General features: G+C 54.2%; 3 pseudogenes; 1 reads left to right on the plus strand and 2 right to left on the minus strand.

Annotated features, from left to right (window-relative positions):
• On the minus strand, positions 1-7,180 carry LOC101116810 (heat shock transcription factor, X-linked member 3-like; annotated as a pseudogene).
• A 2,847-nt stretch (positions 7,181-10,027) lies between these two features.
• LOC101110658 (melanoma-associated antigen 10-like) lies at positions 10,028-10,790 on the minus strand (annotated as a pseudogene).
• Positions 10,791-13,354: 2,564 nt separating this feature from the next.
• On the plus strand, positions 13,355-15,900 carry LOC101112298 (melanoma-associated antigen 10-like; annotated as a pseudogene).
• The last annotated feature ends 314 nt before the right edge of the window (positions 15,901-16,214 follow it).

The raw sequence follows: 16,214 nt of genomic DNA on the forward strand, positions 1-16,214 counted from the left end.
TCACAGGGCTCCCCGGGCCTCCTGTGGCTGTGGAAACACAGAATCACAAAGGTCAGGAGCCTGACACAGCAGCCTCCAAGCTCACAGCCCTGGGCTGGACCTCAGCACTGGGCCGGACCTCAGCCTCACATGCCTGAGCATCTTTCAAGCCTGCTGACACAGAATGGGGGCAGGTGCTGTCAGAGAGGTCTGACTCCTTCCATCCATCTCCACATGGTCTGCTGACAGGTGGATGGCAATCTAGAGGACACATTCATCACATGGATGCTGTGGGGAGGTCAGGAAGGAGGGCAGGACAGTGGGAGAGAGTCACGTGGTGACTTCCAAGACAGAGGGCCCAGACACATGGGGAGCACTGAGGAGGGAGGGCAAGCCCCTGGCTTCACAGCCCAGAGGCTAGGCTCTGGTCCTCTCCAAGCAGAGACAGGCACTGTCTTGGGCTTGGCTTCCCCCACCCCAGGCCACCACCCTACCCCTCAGCTCCCAACCCCACCCCTGCCAATGCTCTACAGATCCCCCATCTCAGCCCAGGGCTGCTGAGGGCAGTTCCGTGCTAACCAATCTGGCCTTGGCCCTGGGGCTGCCCTGAAGCTCAGACGGCCCTGCCAGGTGTCTTCTGCATGCCTTTGGGAGCCACCTCCCTCCCAGCCCTTCCCACACCCCAGACGCCACTGTCAGCTGATGCCCTGGCCCTTGCCCAGAGCCTTGAGAAAGAACAAAGGAGAGCAGGAACTACAGGAACTACTGCAATGGATGCACTCCATGTCATCATCAGGGCCTGGGACGGCACCACACAGGGGTCACAGAACTCAAACCTCAAATAATCCGCTAGGTTACTGTCACCTCGTTCCATGACTGAGGAGATGCTGGGAGATAGAGAGATAGCCCATGACTTCAGGGGACCTGACCACACACACCTCCAATCTCATTTCTTTTCTTTTACCTGGAGGCGGGGGGGTCCCTGTTTACTGGAGGGAATTGGAGGCCGAGGAGCAGAGCCTCAGGCCTGAACCTCAGCAGGGTCTCAGCACCTCCAAGGGAGCCTCTGTTTCCACATGGCTGTGAGGACGGGGACAAGGTCCCAGAGGAACCCATCCCAGGGCCGTCCAGGCCTTCCCTTCCCTGAGAACAGCAGAGCCACAGTTACCACAGGCCCGTGAGGCCCCATGAGATCTGGCTCCTACCCTGGTGGCCTGCTCTCCTCCCCTCTAGATTCACCCCTGGTAGCCATGAAGATCATCCTTCCATACTTGGAACATTCCAGTGTCTTCCTACCTCAGGGCCTTTGTAGGGTGTGAGGAGACACATCATGCCCCTCAGAGTCAGGTGCTAGAGTCTGAGTCCCAAGTACCTTGGCGTGACATTAAAGACAAAGAAAAGGTCTTCACAGAGCTGACAGAGGTCAAGTGAGCTCATTAGGATGGACCCTCCTCTAACAGGACCGCAGGCTCCATATGAAGGACACATTTAGAGACAGAAAGGCACACAGGAGAACTCTGGGTGAAGAAGAAGGTGGAGCTCTCCAAGCCCAGACACACCCACCATGGTCAGCAATGCCCTGGAAGTGAGGGGGTAGAGATGGGACTGACTCTTCCCACAGCCCACATGATAGCCAACATCAGCTGACACCTCGACCTCGGCTCCTGGTCTACTGAGCCAACATGGGTCACACTTTGAGCTACCCAGCCTGTGTGACCCTTACACAAAAGCCATACTCCAAAGAAGACCCTTTCTCCAAAGATGACACAGATGGCTAACAGGCACTTGAAAAGATGCTCAACATTCTTAATTATTAGACAAATTCAAACCAAAACTCCAGTGAACTATCACCTTACACTGGTCAGAAAGGCCATCATCAATAAAACCTATGAAGAATAAATGCTGGAGAGTGTGCAGAGAAAAAGGAACCCTTGTACACTATTGGTGGAAACATAAACTGAAACAGTCAATATGAAGAACAGTGTGGAAGGTCCTTTAACAACAACAAATGGAACTACCATATGACCCAGCAATCCCACTCCTGAATATATGCTTGGAAAAGACAAAAACTCTAATATGAAAAGATACATACACCCCAATGTTCATTGCAACACTATCTACAACAGACAAGAAATGGAAGCACCCTAAATATCCATCAACAGATGAGTGGATAAAGAAGATGTGGTGCACACACGCACACACACCCACCCCCCGACACACACAGGGATACTACTCAGTCATGAAAAATAATGAAGTAATACCATCTGTTTGAGCATTCTTTGGCATTGTCTTTCTTTGTGATTGGAATGAAAACTGACCTTTTCCACTCCTGTGGCCACTGCTGAGTTTTCCAAATTTGCTGACATATTGAGTGCAGCTCTTTCACAGCATCATGTTTCAGGATTCGAAAAGCTCAACTTGAATTCCATCACCTCCACTAGCTTTGTTCGTACTGATGCTTCCTAAAGCCCACTTGACTTCACATTCAAAGATGTCTGGCTCTAGGTGAGTGATCACACCATTGTGATTATCTGGGCCGTGAGGATCTTTTTTGTACGGTTCTTTTGTGTATTCCTGCTACCTCTTCTTAATATCTTCTGCTTCTGTTAGGTCCCTACAGTTTCTGTCCTTTATCGAGCCCATCTTTGCATGAAATGTTCCCTTGGTATCTCTAATTTTCTTGAAGAGATCTCTAGTCTTTCCCATTCTATTGTTTTCCTCTATTTCTTTACATTGATCACTGAGGAAGGCTTTCTTATCTCTCCTTGCTATTCTTTGGAACTCTGCATTCAAATGGATACATCTTTCCTTTTCTCCTTGGCTTTTCGCTTCCCTTCTTTTCATAGCTATTTGTAAGGTCTCCTCAGACAGCCATTTTGCTTTTTTGCATTTCTTTTTCTTGGGGATGGTCTTGATTTCTGTTTCCTGTACAGTGTCATGAACCTCCAACCATAGTTTATCAGGCATTCTGTCTATCAGATTTAGTCCTTTAAACCTATATCTCACTTCCACTGTATAGTCATAAGGGATTTGATTTAGGTCATACCTGAATGGTCTAGTGGTTTTCTCCACTTTCTTCAGTATCAGTCTGAATTTGGCAATAAAGAGTTCATGATCTGAGCCACAGTCAGCTCCCAGTCTTGTTTTTGCTGACTGTATAGAACTTCTCCATCTTTGGCTGCAAAGAATGTAACCAATCTGATTTTGGTGTTGACCATCTGGTGGTGTACATGTGTAGAGTCTTCTCCTGTGTTGTTGGAAGAGGGTGTTTGCTATGACCAGTGCGTTCTCTTGGCAGAACTCTATTAGTCTTTGCCCTGCTTCATTCTGCAATCCAAGGCCAAATTTGCCTGTTACTCCAGGTATTTCTTGACTTCTTGCTTTTGCATTCCAGTCCCCTGTAATGAAAGGGACATCTTTTGGGGGTGTTAGTTCTAGAAGGTCTTATAGGTCTTCATAGAACTGTTCATCTTCAGCTTCTTCAGCGTTACTGGTTGGGGCATAGACTTGGATTACCATGATATTGAATGGTTTGCCTTGGAAACAAACAGAGATCATTCTGTTATCTTTGAGATTGCATCCAAGTACTGCATTTCAGACTCTTTTTTTGACTATGACAGCTACTCCATTTCTTCTAAGGGATTCCTGCCCACAGTAGTAGAGATAATGGTCATCTGAATTAAATTCACCCATTCCAGTCCTTTTTATTTCACTGATTTCTAGAATGTCGATGTTCACTCTTGTCATCTCCTGTTTGACCACTTCCAATTTGCCTTGATTCATGGACCTCTTGAAAGTTCCTTGGACAGCAAGGAGACCAAGCCTGTCGATCCTAACGTGGCATTGCTGGACGTACCCTCTCCACTGGGGCTGCCCTGTTCTCTGGGAAGATGGTTTGCCCCGGCCTGCGTGACTACACTGCCCATAAACCAGAGGCCACAGAACACAAAAGAGTGCCGGCCGTGGGTTCCATGAGCAGTTGGGGCTCCCTTCTGGGCCTTCTTGTCAGCCTCTTGGGTGGACTCGTTGTGATGGAATCAAGGAGAGTGTCTGGTCGTCAACGCTCACTTCTTTCTCTTTGGAGTCATTGTTGTGCCAGTGGTGGGCTGAGCAGTTTTTATGGGGTTGCCTTTTGTCTGGATGTTCTGCAGGAAGAGAGGCTTGTCTCTTTGAAAGTTGGAGCTGTGATAGATCTGAAAGGACATGGATTACTTTAGCCATTGTGGAGGAGAATAGCCATTCCTCGCTGCCCTCCTCCCCACCACAGTCCTGGCCTTCCCTAAGGAGGGAGACAAGGTCTTTTCATTCCTGGCAGGTTATGAGGCCCTAGCGAGTGTGCTCCCTAGAGCTCCCCTGGGGTTGGCCTCGCGTGAGGTGTTGCTGGTGGTCCCTGACATCAAGTGGCCTCTCAGGATCTGGAGTCACCCATGTGGATCCTGTCTAAGGGGATTTGTGGAACACGAAAGGCCCTGCTTTCTTCTCTTTCCTTAACCACCCTCTCATGAGAAAACAGTTCTCCTGGGAAATGAAAGCCGTCCCGCACTCGGGTCATCTAGTCTAGTCTCCCTGGAAGGGCTTTCTTCTTTACCATCATCCTCTTTTTCCCCACAGAGCTACCTGAAGGATGGATTTTACTGAACTCATACAGGTTCAGTTCACAGATAAAACCCTGGATGCTGTCTGTCTCAAAGATCCTGTCCACACCTCTGCCCTGGAGGACCTCTGTCTGGAAGAGATCTGCCTTGATGACCACTGTGTCTCCCTTGTTTTTCCAGTGCACAGAGGTGAAGGCCACATCCTCCACGATCATCCAGAGCTTCCTGGGGAAGGACAGCCTGAGGATGGTGTTGTTCTCTTCCTTGTTGGCTGTTTCTGGGTTTGGGCCCTGTGGGGGGGTGGGTTGTCTTGGGAGCCCGGATCTTGGCTCTTGGGTTGGTCACCCTGCTTTGCCAAAACCTCCCCTGAATACACATTTTCATTGGGAAAGAATGGGGGGGTATCTCCTGCTGTGGGCTCCCCATCAGTTGATGGGGCCAGCAGGGCTGTGTGCCTCGTTGGAACTCCAACTAGCCATGGAGCCACTCTAGCTCAGGAGCATTCTCTATCCAAGCAGTGAATGCTCAGGGCAGAAGGGCCTCAGACCAGGGGTGGGGGGGGGGGGACAAAAATACTCTCTAGAGGTTCTAGAATCTGGCAGCCAATTAAGTGGTCAGCTCCCTTAATTGTTTCATGATGTCACAGAGCTGATGTGGTGAGGCAGCCCTGCACCCAGTGTGGGGGAGGGGGGATGTAGACAGGGATGGGATCCCCAGCTTGTTTCTTGTCTGAAAGTACAGAAAAACATGTTTCAGGTTGCCTGCAAAAGCTCTCATCTGCTGCCAGGCACCTTGTTTCAGGGGGCCAGGCCCTGGATGGGTTGACAAACGTGCCCCTGGCTCCACCTCCCTCCTTAGCAATGGGCAGGCCTGTGGCTGGCTTCTGCTAAAGGGCCAGGCCCTGGTGAGTCCTGGCTCAGCTTCCACCGAGAGAGACCCCAGGGGTCAGATGGGCTCCTGGCGACTGTTCCTCCCAGAAGACCGGGTCCGTAGTGGGCTGGATGGCCTAGCTGAGTTGTTGGTCCCACCCCAACCCCCAACCCCCATCCCGGTCTCCTTGCCCCTCTTCTGGCTTTGGTCTCTTCCAACTGGTGCTGCTGGTAGGTAGGTCCTGCTCAGATGGCCCCAAAGTCAGAGTCCTGTTGTCCTGTCCTCAGCACCCCCCAGGTCAAGCCCTCCCCAGAATAGGGCTGTGCTTGAGCACAGTGGGAGCGACCTCACGTTCCACTTGACTGTGGAGAATGAGACATGGACACGGACTCCACACGAGACACAGACTCCACACGATGCCGTGTAAGAGGGCACAGCCAGGTGCTCTGCTGAACTCGCAGCCTCCTGAGTTCTGCCCACCCCCAAACGTCATCCCACTGAACATTACAGGTTGTTGCCTTCAGTTTCCATTTCTTCCTATAAAGACTGCTCTCATGGCTCACCTTGGGAACACCTGGGTGTGTGCTTTCCCTGCCCCCTTCCCAGAGTCTCAGACTTGGATTTAGACTCCCTGGAGGCTGACTCGAAGTCCTGTTTCCTTTCGAGACTGGGGTGGTTTGACTTCTGCTATCCCCAGTCCTGGCCTCCCATGTCCAACTTGCATGTCCCATGGGTACTTGCCCTTTGAAGGACTTGACTAGGGGCTCAAGGTACAGATTGTTCTGTTGAAAACAAGCATTTCAGTGGTCCTCTCCGAGGCCAGCTCTGATCTTCTCCACCCCTGCCCCTGCCCCTGCCCCCACCACCACTGTGGACCTGTTCTCCCTTACCCAGATGGCTGGTACATTGAATGATTTTGTTGGCTCACAGGTTAGGTACTTCTCAAGGAGTCTCCTTTATACACACTCACCCCCAGGGAGAGTTCTCAGTTGTTGAGCTAGATGTGACCAAAGGATGCCCCCGTCTACCTGTATTTGAAAATGGATGAGAGTCTGGGTGTGGGACTGGATGAAACCCAAGTGAGAGTCACCTGTCTTCACAGCACACGGACGATAGGGCACTGGGTTTGGAGATGTGTGTTCTCTGACCTTTGCGGGCCACTGTTCTTCAAAATCCCATGTAGGGGACAGACCAGCACCTTGGAAAGGCCCACGTGTGAGGACCCTAGGGCACTGTCCCCCTAGAGATGGTGTCCCCTTAGTTCTGCCACTCAGCAGGGTCATTTGCCCTGTGTGAGGGGCACAGCCTGGTGTGTGCAAGGGGAGAGCTAAGAGGCTGTGTAAGAGGCTCTCCCAGGAATTTTGGCCTGAGGACTGGTGGCCAGAATGGAGCTTGCAGGCCTCGACTTCGGCTTGCTCTCTTGCCTTTGCACTCCTAAACAGGCTGACAAGGCATTCCTTCAGGTCGGTTCATCTGACTGGAACATGACCCTGGAGGCTGTGATTGTTGGAGACCGCTGGTGGCTCCTCTGAAGGGGACCGGAGACTGGTATCTGTGGGCAGCTTGGCTAGGTGGCATTTCCTGCCACCACCCAACCCCACTCGGGGCCCCGCCTCACCCCCTGGGTCCTGAGGGAGCTGCGTTTTCTGGTTCCCATCCTCCAGGCACCACCTGGGGCCTGGCAGTGGGTTCATGTGGCACTGAGGAGTCTTCGTCAGCTGGTGCTCGGGACACATGTATTGTGCACACACCAAGCTCTCATGATGTCAAAGGCCTGCCCTTCTCAGCCTAGCTCTCCTGCCCCTGCGCTTGGCATCCCCACCCTGGTGTCCCCAGAGCAGAGGCCCTGCAGCTGCTCCCCTCCCTCACTGCAGCTGGAGAGACCTGGAGCCTCGGGGGTCTGCCTGTGTTACCTTCCCTCCCATATCGGAGGAGGCTCCTATAGGAGCCTTATCCCGGTGGGTACTGGGACCATACAGTCAGGCCCTCCTCCCTCCTGCTCAGTGAGAAGCTGGTCAGCCTGGCACATTCACTTGGGCAGGAGGCCCCATGGCAGCACCAAGGACAGGGTGCTGCCCTCACTCGGGAGGTGCTGGGACTGCACAGAGACACTGGCCCCAGAGTCAGTTCTCAGCAAAGCACAGAGCAGCCCACAGTGCTTCTGATTCGCCTTGTCCCCTTCCTTCGCCAGCCTGCTTTTTGTCGCCTCAGAGACATCGTGTAGCACTAAGAGGAAGGCGTGAGGTGTCGGAAGGATGGGGCACAGCCTGGGCTGGGCGGGGAGGGCAGGGGCTCCAGAGGAATTGAGACCAGGGCTCTAAGCCCACGCTGGCCCTCACTAGCAGGTGGTCTTGGGAAGATGGCCAAGCCCCATGGCCTGAGTTCTTCATCTGGGAGGTGAGCAGGTGTGAGGAGCCCCGTATGCTGGGTTGCAGGATGGGCCTGAGGGACAGTACAGAGCTCGCAGGGCCTGGCGGCCGTTGGCACTGTGATGACACGACAGGAATCTCGCACATCGCTGCCCCCAGACACTCCTCCACTCTCCACTGTGGGATGGGGTTGGCTGCTTTGTGGTCCAGGCATGTCAGAGAATATGACCCTCAAGAGGATGTGGAATAGCTAATCAGCCAAACTGGACGTTTCATAAATAAAACTAAGAAACTTTTCTACTTAGACCATAGTGGACTATAGTGTTTGTCACTCAGTCATGTCTGACTCTTTGCAGTTCCGTGGACTGTAGCCTGCCAGTCTCCTCTGTCCATGGAATTCTCCAGGCAGGAATACTGGAGTGGGTTGCCATGCCCTTCTCTAGGCAATCTTCCTGACCCAGCAATCGAACCCAGGTCTCCCACAGTGCAAGCAGATTCTTCATCATTTTAGCTACTTGTTAAGCCCCATTTCCAGTTAGAGGACCTGTTAAACCTGGGTGTGAAGGAGTGTTCCAGCAGGACCCAAGCTGGAAATAGAACCCAAGCTGGAAATAGAAGCAAGAACCAGTCTTTGCCTCTGCCTCAGCCGGTCTTCCATCCAAACCGTTATTTTCCTTCATTGCAGCCCCAACAGAGGTCGATTCATTGATTATGATGGCCAAATACAATCAAGATAATTCAAAGCTAATTAACACTTTATGATCCGGATCCCTTGGTCCAGGAAAAAGAGAGTAGTTTCATGGATTTCTTGGGCACCACTTCAAGGGAGTGTGACCAAGTTCTGCAGAATTCCTAGCAGATATGGGGTATGATGGAGAAGGCAATGGCACCCCACTCCAGTACTCTTGCCTGGAAAATCCCATGGATGGAGGAGCCTGGCAGGCTGCAGTCCATGGGGTCACTAAGAGTCGGATACGACTGAGCGACTTCACTTTCACTTTTCACTTTCACCCACTGCAGAAGGAAATGGCAACCCACTCTAGTGTTCTTGCCTGGAGAATCCCAGGGACAGGGGAGCCTGGTGGGCTGCTGTCTATGGGGTCGCACAGAGTCACACACGACTGAAGTGACTTAGCAGCAGTAGCAGCAGCATGGGGTGTGAAAACACCTCATTTGCCCCTGTGATCAAGAGCAATGTGACGAGAGCCAGGGCCCCTTCCTTCCTGCCCAAGAAAGAGATCTCTCTGGGCTTTATCCAAGATGCAAAAGGACACCTCACAGCAACGATCCACTTCAGAATTTCCCGTCACCCCCAAGACACACTGTCTGCAAGTCTGAGGGCTGCCACCACCCAGCCTCAACACAGTCACCTCCCAGAGAAAGAACCCAGCTTTCCCAAGCCCCAAACCACCCTGGCTCAGGCACTGACACTCCAACACTCCTCCCGTAACCCCACCACCCCGCCCTGTGTTGCACTGTTCATTGCGACTATGGGATGTCTTTCCACCTTCCTCATGTGACTGCAGCTCCTAGACCGTCGCTCTAGGTGTGGAGGTGTCCTGCTTCTCCTAGTGTCCCCACTGCTAACACAGCATTTCGCAGAGCAGAGGCTCCAAAAAGGTCTTTGGAATAGACGAGCCAGTGAGCAGGGGGCTCAATTCATTATCTGCTACTTCCTAAAGTGACCCAGGCAAATCCAAATAAACAGAGATAATTTAGTTTTTGAAAATGACACAAAAGGACAGAACCATGAATTCACTACAATTACTTTTATCATCTAATTCTTCCCCCATCTATATTACTGCTAAGTAAACTCACTTTTCCAAAACAGTTCTAATTCCAATTCCATTGCATCCTGTTCGGGACCACAAAACACAATGGAAGAGTCTCCAATCTCTTTTACAAAACAGCGAAGCTCTTGTTCTTGACCTGGGTAAGTTCAAACACACTGTGATCAACATCATTCACTAACGTAAGACACTGAAGTTTATTTAGGCTTCTATGAAAACAATCATGGAAAAAAAAAAAAAGAAAACAATCAAAGTTTGAAAGTTCTCTAAGGAAAACAGATGAATCTCCATGTCATCATAGAGAACAGGGACCCAAAGATGCTATACACCAGTTTCCCCAACTGGCCTGGGCCAGCACGTCTGAGAAGGCTGACCTCTCCCTCTTCAATCACAGAGGGAAGGATCACCTGGATGCTGCTCTGGCTCAGCCCGCCTCATCCTCCTCCCTTGCAGGCTACGTAGACAGGGGTGGGAAGGCACTCAAAGCCCTTTGTTTGACCCTGAGCAGAAATGCCGTGACGTCCCACTTGCTGGTCTCCGCATAGGCCTGGGGACCCCACAGGAACTCAGAGCAGGCAGGGTGGCTTTCAGGCACTTGCCGGTATGCCAGGCACCCCTCCTGCACCCACATGTGGGTAAGCAGCTCCCTGGGCTCCCCAAAGTTGCAGTGCTCACTCTCAACACCCCCCCCATCCTGCTGAGTGCTCCCCTGACCTTCTCCTCAGGGGCACGGTCTCCATTCCACGTGATTAGGCTTAGGACCAGTACTGGGAGGCCGGCCTTGGGCAGGCCCTGCCCACTGTTCAGCATCATATCATAGGTGAGGCCCACGGTGGGGACCATGATGTAGACGTGCTCCCTGGGTTCCACCTCCTTCACCTCCACACCACAGACCAGCTGCAGGCACTGTGAGGCTTGGCTGAAGACCACCAGAAAATGCTCCTGGTTATCCCTGAGGACCTTCTTTAGCATTTCCACCTGGGAGGTCAGCTCCTTGGCTGGATGCATGAGCAGCAGGAACTTAATCAGGTTAGCCAGCATCTCATTCAGAGCTACTGGGGGCAAGGCCAGAGACTGTTGGGGGGGGGCAATTGCAGTCTCCCCTGCCTCAGGCCCAAGAGCTGCGCCTCCAATGGGCCCTGGGCCTGGGTCCTAAGTTCTTCCTCCAGCTTGCTCAGCTCACTCATGTCGACCATGAGCGCGATGCCTGGGATCAAACCACAGCCTGAGGCAGGAGGGAGGCCGTGGAGGGGTGCGGGGGGCAGATGGGGACATATGGGGACCACAGGCCTGGATGGTGGAGAGAGGGGCTGTGAACAGCCTCAGCTGAAAACCACACCCTGGGCGGCCACAGGCCACTTATGCATCTCCTCTTGAAAGGTGTTCTCAGACTTCACAGGCGCAAGCCTCCGGGGCATCCAGTCCCCTGGCTACCTGAAGAAGGAAGTGAGGTGTCTCCCCAGGGTGCAGTCAGCACAGTCCAAGACTTCCCAGGCTGACAATGTGGTGGGACTAGGCCCATGTGGGGTCCCCTCTGTTCTGGGATGGGGAGCCCCTGGTGTACACTCAGGGCACCCTCCTCACCTTGACTCCGGGTACTGCCTGGACCACCTCTGCTCTCTGACCTCAGGACACGGGCCTCAGACCTCTGCTTTCACATCCTGGTTCCTGCAGCTCCTGTGAGAGAAAGGGAGGACACAGCTCGGGGGTATCCTGTGGCACAGTCCTGAGCCTTCTGTGACAGTACGAGGGGTGGACTCTGTGAGGTCCCCTCAGTTTTGTGTGGCGGGAGGTCCCCTCAGGGCTCCCTTGCAGTGCTCACCTTTCCCCTGGTACAACCTGATCCCTACCCTCTGGGGACCTGCAAGGAAACTCAGAACAAGACCCTAGCCTGAACAAAAAGTGCTGAGGGGCCCCACAAGAGGCCGCACCTGCCCAGGGAATCCCACGGGTCCTAGGCTGGGGAGATGCTCGGTCCTCAACTCCTCCTCACGTCCTGCCTGGCCTCCCAGCACTGACCACAGAGGCAGGGGTCTGCTTAGTCCTCCATCGGGATTGGTGTGTCCAGCCTCTGCTAACCTGAAGACATCCTCACTCCACCCGAAAAACCTCACCTCACGAGGTCCCTAGGCCAGATGTCAAGAAGCTGCTCACCCTGCTCACCACCCTGCTCTGGGCCCTCCAAGACCCTCCTGCAAGGGCCAAGTCCCTCCCTGTTGGGGTCTAACTGTCTCACGGTCCCTCTTCACATGGAGCCTGTACTCCAGGCAAGATCTGCAAGTGTGCTGTCTGCAATCGGGAGGCTCTGCTGCTTTCACCCGTCTCTCTGACAGGGATGTCAGGCAATGCGGCATGAAGTTGTCCTGCCTGGGGACTACCAAGGTTCCCTCTGGTCTGAGATCTGACTACCCTCAGTCCTCACTCAGGGTGTTCACCTTGACTTCCGGTAGGACCTAGGCTCTGGCGTCTCCCCACTAGGAAAGGTGGGAAGAGGTCCCTGCTCCTCACACCTGGTCCCCACACTCACAGACCCGGAACTCAGGAAGAGAGGACAGACCTAGTGTGCTCTTCTCACCCCAAGGGCTCCCAGGGCCGATAACAGGGGCTGAGATCTGTGGGGTTCCATCAGTCTTACCTTGGGGTCCCTAGAGTCTTCACTTGGGGTCCCTTCAGTCATCCCTCAGGGACCTCAACCTGTCTCTGTGTAAGGGCTTTCGATTCTCTCCTCTCCCCACTCGTGCCCCATCCGTTATGTCAGGTCCCCAGTCTCTCTGACACCCGGATGTCAGGAAATGCACCATGGTTCATCTGCCCTATGTCCTCCCAGACCCCACTCTGCTCTGGGGTCCAGCGTCCTCTCAGTCTTCCCTTAGTGTCTTCACCTTGACCCTCAAAAGAACTAAGATTTCCCCCTCTTCCCATCTGAGGCCCTGCCCCTTCTAACAGTTGCCTGATGTCTCTGAGATGCAGATGCGGAAGTCAGAACAGGCTGCCAAGTGCTCATCCCACCACCAGGGTGGCCCAGGGCTGACAGCAGGGGCAGGGATCAGTGGGGTTACCTTTTATCATCCCTCAGGGACCTCATCTTGAGCCCTGGCAGATCCAGGGATGCCCCTAGTGTTGACCCGAGGCGGGACCCTCACATCAAGGCTCAGGGAACACAGAGGGTGGATGAGCACATGCTGCATTTCCTGACATCCAGGTCTCAGAGAAACTGGGGACCTGGGAAAGGGGGCGTGGCCTCGGGTGAGCAGAGGGAAGAAGCCCAGCTCGTCCAGAGTTTCAAGTTGAGGACCCTGAGGGAGGACTGAGCGGACTCTGGACCCCAATCAGAGGAGACCTCAGAGAAGCCTGTAGCTGCTGTTGGTCCTTGGCGGCCCTGGGGTAGGATGAGCCCACAGTGCGTGGTTTCACTTCCTCATATCCGATCTCAGACTGGAGACGTGGTAGGGGGCTGACTTCCTGAGTCGGTCAGTCGGGATCTCAGACTGGGGACCTTGCATTTGGGGGCGGGGCCTTAGGTGGTCCGATTCCCAGGTCCGGTGGGGTGTCAGGTTGAGGACCCTGAGGAGGAACTAGAGGACCCTGAACCCCAATCAGAGGGTACCTCAGAGAGGCTCATCTCTGCTGTCAGTCCAGGGCAACTGTGGGGTCGGATGAGCGCAGCAGGCATGGTCTGACTTCCTGACATCCGGGTCTTGGAGAGACTGGGGCCCTGGTATAAGGGGCGGGGCTTCAGCTGGGGCGAGGCGAGAATCCCAGGTCCCGGCCGGAGGCAGGTGAGGTGCCTGAAGGAGGACTGAGGGGACCCTGCATGAGGAGCGACGGATCCCCACAGATCTCCGCCCCTGTAGTCGGCCCTGGGAGCACATTCTGTCTGTCTGCCTTTCTTACATGCTGGTCTGAGAGAGACTGGGGATCTTGTGAAAGTGGCAGGGTCTCAAAATGGCGGACGGGACAATCGCCGGTCCTGCCTGAGGGCCAGGCTGCATGCGAGGGTGGACTGAAGCGGAAAGACCCCAACAGGGAGGCAGGGATCCTAGCCCTTGTGGGGACTCTTGGAGGCCCTAGAGCGGGGTGAGCAGTTTCTTGACTTCTGGCTTAGGGACCCCGGGAGGTGAGGTTTATTTGGGCGGAGGGCAGAGGCTTCAGGTCGGCAGAGGCTGAACTCCCCAAACCCGGGGGAGGACTAAGCAGACCCCCGCCCCTGTGGTCAGTGCTGGGAGGCCAGGCAGGACGTGAGGAGGAGCTGAGGACCGAGCATGTCCCCAGCCTAGGACCCACAGGAAGCCCTGGGCAGTTTCGGCAGCATGTGGAGCCCCTCAGCGCTTTCTGTTGAGGCTGGGATCTGGTTCTGAATTTCCATGCAGGCCCCCAGAGGGGAGGGACCAGGTGGTGCCAGGGGCAAGGTGAGCACTACAAGGGAGCCCTGAGGGGACCTCCCACCACACAACTGGGGGGGACCTCACAGAGTCCACCCCTCGTACTGTCACAGAAGGCTCAGGGCTGTGCCACAGGATACCCCCGAGCTGCCCCCTCCCTTTTTCTCACAGGAGCTGCAGGAACCAGGAGGGGAAGGCAGAGGACTGAGGCTCGTGCCCTGAGGTCAGAGGGCAGAGAAGGTGCAGGCAGTACCCAGAGTCAAGGTAAGGAGGGTACCCTGAATGTGCACTGGGGGCTCCCCACCCCAGAACAGAAGGGACCACCCAAGGGCCTAATCCCTCACCTTGTCAGCCTCAGAAATCTTGGACTGTGCTGACTGTACCCTGCGGAGCCACCTCACTTCCTCCTTCCGGTAGCCAGGGGACTGGCTGCCCCGGAGGCTTGCCCCTGTGAGGTGTGAGAGCACCCCTCAAGAGGAGACCTGTAAGTTGCCTGTGTCAGTCCGCCCAGGGTGTGGTGCTCAGCTGAGGCCGTTCACAGCCCCTCTCTCCCCCAGCCTGGCCCGTGGTCCCCATCTGTCACCCTGGCTGACTCCTGTCTGTGGTTTGATCCCAGGCATCACGCTCGTGGTCGAGATGAGTGAGCTGAGCAAGCCCGAGGAAGATTTTCAGGACCCTGGCGAGGCCCAGGGCCCGGTGAATGCGCAGCTCTTGGGGGCTGAGGCAGGGGTGGCTGCATCTGCCTCGGCCTCCTCCCCACAGTGTCCTCCTTAGGCACTGGGGAGTCCTTACCCCAGGAAGCGCTGAATGAGATGATAGCTAGCCTAATGAAGTTCCTGCTCCTCAAGTATCGAGCCAAGGAGCCGACCTCCCAGGCGGAAATGCTGAATAAGGTCCTCAGGGATAACCAGGAGTACTTCCCGGTGGTCTTCAGCCAAGCCTCGCAGTGCCTGCAGCTGGTCTTTGGCGTGGAAGTGAAGGAGGTGGACCCCAGGGAGCACATCTACATCATGGTCTCCATCCTGGGCCTCAGCTGCAACGCAATGCTGAGCAGTGGGCAGAGCATCCCCAAGGCCGGCCTCCTGGTGCTGGTCCTCAACCTGATCATGCGCAATGGAGACCGTGCCCCTGAGGAGAAGGTCTGGGGAGCACTCAGCAGATTGGGTGTGTATGCTGGGAGTGTGCACTGCATCTTTGGGGAGCCCAGGACGCTTCTGACCCACGTGTGGGTGCAGGAGGGGTACCTGGAGTACCGGCAGGTGCCTTACAGCCACCCTGCTCGCTATGAGTTCCTGTGGGGTCCCCGGGCTTATGCGGAGACCAGCAAGTGGGAAATCATGGCATTTCTGCTCAGGGTCAAACAAAGGGCTTTGAGGGCCTTCCCACTGCAGTCTGCAGAGGCTGCAAGGGAGGACGATGAGGCGGACTGAGCCAGAGCAGCATCCAGGTGACCCTTCGCTCTGAGATTGAAGAGGGAGCGGTCAGCCTTCTCAGAAGTGAGGGCCTGGGGCAGTTTGGGGAACCAGTGTATAGCTTCATTGCATTTGCTTTCTGTATGATGACATGGAGATTCCCAGTTCTCCTTAGAAAATTTTCAAACTTTGATTGTTTTCATAGAATGCTAAATAAACTTCAGTGTCTCAGCTTCGTGAATGATGCTGATCACAGTGCATTTGCGCTTACCCAGATTGTGAGCAAGAGTTTTGCTGTTTTGTAAAAGAGATTGGAGACTCTTCCATGGTATTTTGTGGTCCTGAACAGGATGCAATGGAATGGGAATTAGAACTGTTTTGGAAAAGTGAGCTTACTTGGCAGTAATACTGATGATGGAAGAGATGATAAAAGTAATTGTAGTGAATTCATGGTTCTGTCCTTCTCGTGTGTCATTTTCAAAAACTAAATAATGTCTTGTTCATTTGGATTTGCCTGGGTTATTTAAGGAATTAGCGGATAATGAATTGAGCCCCCTGCTCACCGGCTCGTGTATTCCAAAGACCTTTATGGAGCCACTGCTCCATGAAAGGCTGGGTTAGCAGTGGGGACACTGGGAGAAGCCGGACACCCCCACACCTTGAGCGATGATCTAGGAGCCGTAGCAACACGAAGAAGGTGGAGATAAGTCCCTAGTCACACTAAACCAGGCAACACAGGGCGAGGCTCTCGGGCTCCTAGAGGAACGCTGCAATGTCAATGTCTGAGCCAGGGCGTTCTGGGGCTTTGGGAAGCTGG

This window comes from Ovis aries, chromosome X (genome assembly GCF_016772045.2).
Source record: "Ovis aries strain OAR_USU_Benz2616 breed Rambouillet chromosome X, ARS-UI_Ramb_v3.0, whole genome shotgun sequence".
Lineage (NCBI taxonomy): Eukaryota > Metazoa > Chordata > Mammalia > Artiodactyla > Bovidae > Ovis > Ovis aries.